Below are 8174 nucleotides of genomic sequence, written 5' to 3' on the forward strand. Positions count from 1 at the left end.
GAATGGTATTATCATTTCTAGTCTCATCTTCAAATTGTGAAGCAAAGTTTTATTTGGTTTCTTCCTCCCCACAGTGTAAAATTCCTCCCATTTTAGCCCTAATGAAGTACCACAGGAATTCAAGCAACTTCTTTTCCTTTCCCCCATATTCCCATCAACTTTTACTCTATCCTTGTCTTCATTTACCTGTTCAAGATAACAGACTGAAGACATACATTTATTTCCTTCCTCTTCAAAAAGGAAATGACAGAAACAGATTTGCAAATAGAAGGAAGCTGTATAGCTCTAGGAAGGTGAGGTTGAAGGAAAGAGTAAAAAAAAAAAAAAAAAAAGAATAAAAAATACCCATAAAGAAGGCAGAATTTTGAAGACTTACTGGAAGAAAGATAGTAAGCATATGAGAGTTGAATGGAAGAAGAAAGCAGAAAGAAACCTTTGGAGAAGAGTGTTGATATATAAGTAGGTGATCCTGCTGCCCCAGAAAAGCTCTAAAGATTCAGCACAAAAATAATGCACAGTTGATAATAATAATTCTTAATAACAATAATTAAAAATATGATTTCATATTTTTAATCTAATGAATAGGCAAAGGGAAGAGCAAAAAGAAATTTCTAACTGAAAAGATATAATTTAGGAAATTTCCCAAAACAAAATATAAAATGGAATGAGTCAGAAAAAATAAAATTAAGATTAATGGATGATAGCTCTAGGAAATTTAATATCATTCTAATAGAAATTATGGAAAAAGGAAAAAACAAGGGAAAGGAAATGTCAATCATATTACATATATCCAAAATAATTTTATTAAGCTGGAGAATAATAATCGCCTTATGATTGAACGAAACTACCAAGCATCAAGCAGAAAAAGCTTTAAAAGTCCACATTTATACAAATCCTGGTGAGATTTTAGAATTCAGAGATACAGTGGGGATGCTAAAAACATCTAGAAATCAGAGGAGAGTTTATCTGTTAAAGGGGAAGGATTATATCAACAGCAGACTCTGTAGTAGCAACCTTGGATGCCAGTAAACAATGGAATGAAGTCTTCATAATATTAAGAAAAAAATGAATCAAACTGTATTTAGATGCTTTGGTTTCCACGATTTTTAAAATTATAATTAGATGTAAGAGAAAAACTGTTGCTATTTTCATTTTACAAAAGATCAGCAAATATGGCCCATAGGCCAGCTTCATCCTGCTGGCTAATTTGTATGGCCTGAGCAGTTAGAATGATTTTATATTTTTAAATCTTTTTGAAAAATTATTGTCATGACATGTGAAAACAATATGAAATTCAAATTTTCATGTACACAAATAAAGTGAATACCATTTGAATAAAAAAAAAAAAAAGATTGTTAAGGTGTGTTTTGTTGCCCAGAATGTGGTCTATATTGGTCAATGTTTCATGCCAGCTTGAGAAGAATGTGTCTACTACTGCTGTTGGATGAAATGTTCTATAAATATTAGTTCACGCAGTTGATTGATGGTGTTCTTCAGTTCAACTATATCAATTTAGTTCAGCCGTACTGATTTTCTGCCTCCTCAATCTGTCAGTTATTCATAGAGGGTTCTTGATAGTTCCAACTATAATAGTGAATTGTCTATACCACCTTGCAGATCTATGAGTCTTTGCATTATATATTTTGACGTTGTTAGACACATTGGCAGTACAGATTGTTATATCTTCTTGGAGAACTAAATCATATTTTTATTACACAATACCTCTTATTATCTCTAATACTTTCCCTTGCTTTGAAGTGTGATTTGTCTAAAATTAATATAGCTAATGGCTATTGCTGAAGTGTGTTCCCCTAAAATTTTTATGTTGAAGTCTTAACACTCAATAACCCAGAATGTGACTGCATTAGGAGATAGGGATCTTTAAAATATAGTTAAGTTAAAATTAGATTAGTTCATATTCCCTAAACCAATAAAATTTGTGTACTTGAAAGAAGAGGAGGTTAGGATACAGACATATATGCGGAGGAAAGATCATGTGAAGACATGGAAAGAAGTTGTCTATCTACATGCTAAGGAAAGAGGCCTTAGAAAAACCAATCCTGCTGATGTCTAGATCTCAGACTTCTAGCCTCTGGAATTGTAAGAAAATAAATTTATGTCATTTAAGTCACACAGTCTGTGGTACTTTATGCAACAGATCTAGCAAATAAATACATTATCTCAGTTTTCTTTAGATTACTACTAGCATGGAATATCTTGCTCCATTCCTTTATGTTTAAACAGTGTCTTAAAGTGGATTTCTTTTAGAAGTATGAAGTATAAAAGTATAATTGAATCTTAACATTTCAATCAACTCTTTCAATTGGTACACACAGACCATTAAAGTTTAAGGTGATTATTAATATCTTCCGTATCTGTTACTGCTTTCTCGCCATTGTTCTTATTATTTGTCTCTCTTTTTTTCTACCTTCTCTGGTGTTAATTGATCACATTTTATAATTCTGTTTTCTGTCATCTCTTAGCACATTTATTATGCTTCTCTTTTTTCTATTAATAGTTTCCCTAAGAGTTCACAATATAATTTTCAACTAATATGAGCCTTCTTTCAAATAGTGCTATACCACTCATGTGTAGCACACGTACCTTATAGCAAAACATTCTCAATTCTTCCCACCTGTACTTCTTAATGATGCTGTCATTTATTTCCCTTATCCACTTGCTATAATCACCAAATACAATTATTGCTATTATTAATTTGAATGTTATCTCCCAGATCAATAAAGAATAGCAAACATAACATATTCTGTTCATACCTATTCCTTTTAGTAATGCTCTTTTTTGTCATGTAGATTTAGCTTTCTGAACTATATCATTTTTCTTCTCTCCAAAGATTTATTTTAGCATGTCTTGCAAGACAGGTTTACCGGCAACAAATCCCCTCAATTTTTGTCAGAGAAAGTATGTTTCTTCATTTTTAAAAGATAATTTTACAGAATACAGAACTTTAGGTTGGTCTTTGTTTCTTAAAAAAAAAAAAACTTTAGTTATTTCACTCTACTCTTTTCTTGCCTTGAGAATGAGTGAATATTAACAGCTCATGCCATTTATTGAAAGGTTGAGTTGCTAGAAAAGTAGTAGAATAAATGTTTTCTTTATGAGTTTTAGTTTTAATGAATATAAAATATGTGTTTTTATCTAATATTAATAAAATTTTAGAATTTTTTTAATAAAAAGAAACTTACTGCTGAATTATTCATGCTTGTCAAATCTAGTTTGAGGGGAAAAGAACAAAATGGTAAAATGTTTGAAATAAATGAAAATACTTTCATACAAAATTAAATTAAAAATATTACCGACCCTCAAGAGAGATACTTAGATTTGACTTTTTAAAGGGATCTACTTTTAAAGAGTTATAATTATTTTCAATTATCTTTCTATTCAATTTATGAAATGAAGGTTTTGCTTTTCAGCGGATAATCTGCATTCTATTAAAGATTGAAAGCAATACCCTTGACTTGGTTATTCTTCACTGAAGTAAGCTCTTTTTTGGAACTCAAAGCTTATCATATAGTAAAAATGCAGATTTCAGGAAATTAATTTCAGGCTTGAAAGACAAGAGGCATACATGTATCTGATATGATTACTGTATTAAAAAGAAAGCAACTTGGATTTCTAAAATACTAAATGTCATGTTCTGGAACTCCTTTGAGGCAATGTAAGTAAGATCCTAATTTGCAATGAAGCCTATATGGAAATAATAAGTACAAAATAACAGATCCAGTATGTGCAGTTGATGTAATTAGAATGCTAATCGGAAATGCTTCAGTTACAAAAGGCAAGAGTCATGTCAAATTTAAACTTAGGCACTGTGAACAATAAAGAGTTTTGAAATGTTTTATAAGAGAAAATATTTTTACTCAATGTCTAAGTCTGAGGTAGCTTTTTCTTATCGCGTCTACTGCTTGAATAGCTAATATTATATGAAGAGTTGCATGTTCTCTTTTAGAGCACAGTTCAATGTTTTTGAGTTTTGTTCTGATGATGTGTGACTTTATGAAATACAGGTTATTAATCATGAATCTCAGAGCCATCATTTTGTCTTCTCTAAAATGAAGATGATACTTAGCCTGGTATCAATAAAGCAGTTTTAAAGAATGGTATGTGTCATAGAACAATCTATTTATATACTACATGAACAACCTTAATTTCCAAAATTTGTGCTTGAAGAAATATAAGTAAGCAATTTATAAAGAAAATTTGACAATTGGTTTATCTTCATAGACTAAAAATCAGTAAGTTAGGCCAACCAGTATATTTATCTCAGTCAAGATTACTTAGATAACAGCGTTTTACAAGTAGCTTATCCTAAAGAATGATGATTACATCAGTAATGTAAAGGACCAATGAAACAATATAAATTAAAATAATAACTATTTTATTTGGTTGGTAGTTTATACAATTTACGACTAGAGAAGTAGCCAGGCACGGTGGCTCAGCCTGTAATCTAAGCATTTGGGGAGGCCGAGGCGAGAGGATTGCCTGAGTTTGGGGGTTCGAGCCCAGCCTGGACAACTTGGTGAGACCTCGTCTCTACAATAAATTACAAAACCTAGCCAGGCATGGTGGTCTACGTCTGAAGTTCCAGCTACTTGGAAGGCTGAGGCAGAAGGATTGCCTAAACCCAACTGGTTGAGGCTGTGGTGACCATGAACATGCCACTGCATTCCAGCCTGGGCGACAAGAGTGAGACTCCAACTAAAAAAAAAAAAAAAAAGAAATAAATAGACCAAAAATGCAGCTAACTACATACTCAGCTATGTAATGCCAAAGTAGGTTCTTGGAACACATTTCCCTACTTCAAAATCTCATGAGTGTATATATGTTTTGATTTCTAGTAAACTATTGAAATCTTCACTTTTTTTTTTTCTTTTTAGATTTAATGTTCTCAAATCTTGGAAGTGAATTTCTCACGGTGTTCTAATTTTATGTTCACCTTTTCAGTATAAGAAAGAATTTGATGCGTGGAAAAACTTTCTCTCAAGTACATTTAAAGACACATAAGGTTACTTAGAGAAAAAGTCAAGTTATCAGGGTCTTCCTGACCCTTCCCCATATGTGGAAGCTTGAAACAGAGATTAGAATATAATCCATAATTAAGACTAATTTTAAAAATTGGAAGATGTATGAAAGCAAAATCTATGTGACTTTGAACTTCCAAAAATCAATGAGGTATTTGTTTTCAAACAATGTCATTTGTGGGTGACTCGACAGTGAATTAATTAGTTGATAAAAATTATGTTTATACTTTTAGCTAATGACTTGATTATCTCTGCATACCAAATGCTTACTTAGTTTTCATCTTTAATATCTTAAATTTTCCAAACACAGAGTGTTCTAAATATTTTGATTTGTAGAGAACAAAAACAGAGTCACAACCTTTTAGGGAATTTTTTAATTATCAAAGACAGAGTGTTTAACACCAAAAAATAATCATTGTTCTAGAAAAAAGTAGTGACCACAAACTTAAAATGTTTTATTATTTTTGTAATTATTAGACTTTAAATTAGTTTTCCAAACAGGACTTATTCTAGGAGATGAAAGGAGACCTAAGAATGTGATTTATTTAGCTGGTCTTTGTTTTTAGCCAGCATATATTTTGAAATAAGCCAGGTTGTGTGTGGTGGCTCATGCTTGTAGTCTCAGCACTTTACGAGTGTATGTGGGAGGATCACTTGAGGCCAGGAATCCATGAAACATAGAGCGACATTGACTCTATTAAAAAAATAAAATAATTAGCTAAGTGTTGTGTCGTGTGTCTGTAGTCCTAGTTATATGAGAGCCTGAGGTGGGAAGATCCCTTGAGCAGAGGAGTTAGAGGTTGCAGTGAGTGATGATTGTACCATTGCACTTTAGTCTGAGATCCTTTCCCTAGTTAATTAATTAAATATTTAATTACATCACCATCGAGGTAAAGTTAGGACAGGTGAATTAACATGTAAGAGAAGAAGAAGATCTGGCAGAAATGCACTGTTGCATACATAGAGCAAAATTAAATTTATAGCAAATAAGTTCTCCAATTTTTCAGTTTGCTCATTTACTATTCTAGTTTGTATAATTATGTTTACTTTATTTAATTATTTTTGTTTTATTCGGAGTCTCACTCTGTCACCCAGGCTGGAGTACAATGGCAGGGCTCACGGCCACTGCAGTCTCTACCGACTGGGCTCAGGCGATCCTTCCGCTTCAGCCTTCCAAGTAGTTGGAACTACAGGAGTACACGCCACCACGCCTAACTAATTTTTGATTTATTATAGAGATGAGGTTTCATCAAGTTGCCCAGGCTGGTCTCGAACCAGTGGACTCAGGCAATCCTCTCACCTCGGCCTCCCAGAGTGCTAAGATTATAGGCATGAGCCACTGCTCCCAGCAATTATGTTTACTTTAGTTATTTATGCAGCCTGTCCCAACAATACAGCTATTTGTGAAGAATCACATTTTATATTATATGTTCATATGTAATAGTTTAAACACAGTGTGTAGTGCACACAAGGTACTTTACCTAGAACAGGATTATTCTCAAAGCAGTAGTTTTCAACTGGGGGTGAGTACCAACTCCCCCAAGCTGTAGGGCAGATAATTTGCCAAATATGGAAACAGTTTGTTGCTACAACCAAGGGATCGTGTGGTACTCAACACCAAGTGGTCAGTGCTGCTACTAAAAATCCTACAAGGTATAAGACACTCCCATCATCTGACCAGAATTATTCTGGCAAAAATATCAATAGTGCAGAGACTAAACTACCTTGCACTAAAGTGACCACTTCCCATAAGAATTATACAGAAAAGTTCTACAACAAACAGTTAACAGGATAGTGAGGGAGAGATGCTGAATGCTTTTTATTATCAGCCTTTCCTCACAGTTACTACCTATCTATCACCATACAAATATATTTATTTTTTGAGTGGGCACTTCTCAAAGGATATTTCTTTATTTTTGAATTACCATTAAAACTTCTACGAAGTATAGAGGCATATAATGCTATGTTTTAGGAATGCATTGTTGAGTAGAGTTCATTATTTCATTAAACAGACACACACATCAATTCTTCCAAGTTGTTGGGATGTGAGGAGTGTTTTGTTACATACAGGGACAAGCTATTCCTCAGCCAATCTTTGCAGGAAAATATCTACACTGAAGGGCTTTTAATAAAGTGTTCTGTAAGAATCCAGGCAATCCAGAAAAAAGCAAAAGGCTATATTGGTCATTTTATTGCCTTTAATAATTATTAAAATAACCTCTTGTAAGTTTGTATTATACACCATTCCCAGGGTCTTTTTGAATGATCACAAAATGCATGTGATAAAGGCATAATTATTATATCTGCTATAGAAAAGGATAATGAGCTATACTAATGATCTATTTGTCTATTTGGTAATGGGCAGAACAAGAAACAGGACCTAAGTTTCCAAATTGTAATTTGTTTTGTAATGTACTCATGCAACCCTTAAAAACATTATTCCAAAAGCATGGGAACTCAAAGAGTTCATAATATAAAAATCTACTGAGGAAATCTGTGTGGTGGGGTGGGAGTGTAGGTGGCTCTATGTTAATAGTTTCTTGAGTTTCTGGGGCATCCCAATACCTGTAATCTTTAGAATATGAGATCGGTCCTTAAAATAATTTTTTAAAACAACTCAATTAGACTTCTATTTTAAAAAACTTACCCGCAGGGCTCGGTGGCTCAGCCTGTAATCCCGCGCCTTTGGGAGGCTGAGGCGAGTGGATTGCCTGAGCCTGCGGGTTCGAGACCCGTCTGGGCAGCGAGACCTCATCTCTACATAAATCAAAAAATCAGCCGGGCATGGTAGCACATGCCTGTAATCCCGGCTACTTGGAAGGCTGAGGCAGAAGGATCGCCGGAGCCCAGCAGGTCGAGGCTGCGGTGGCCGGGAGCGGCCACTGCACTCCAGTCTGGGTGACAGAGTGAGACTCCAACTCAAAAAAAAAAAACAACAAACTTATCCATCCAGCAAGCAAAAATGTTCTTTTTTCATTCTGAAATATTTTTTATTCTATAAATTGCAAAGTAACATTGCTATATACATTTTTCATAATATATTATAGCAAACACTGTAAAATAATATTATTTGAAATTCAAATTCATTTGTGATTGTTAAAATGTTTGATATATGGAAAAAGCTGAACTGAATCC

Source organism: Carlito syrichta, unplaced genomic scaffold (genome assembly GCF_000164805.1).
Source record: "Carlito syrichta isolate Samal-C Ts95f unplaced genomic scaffold, Tarsius_syrichta-2.0.1 Scaffold316383, whole genome shotgun sequence".
Taxonomy (NCBI): Eukaryota; Metazoa; Chordata; class Mammalia; order Primates; family Tarsiidae; genus Carlito; species Carlito syrichta.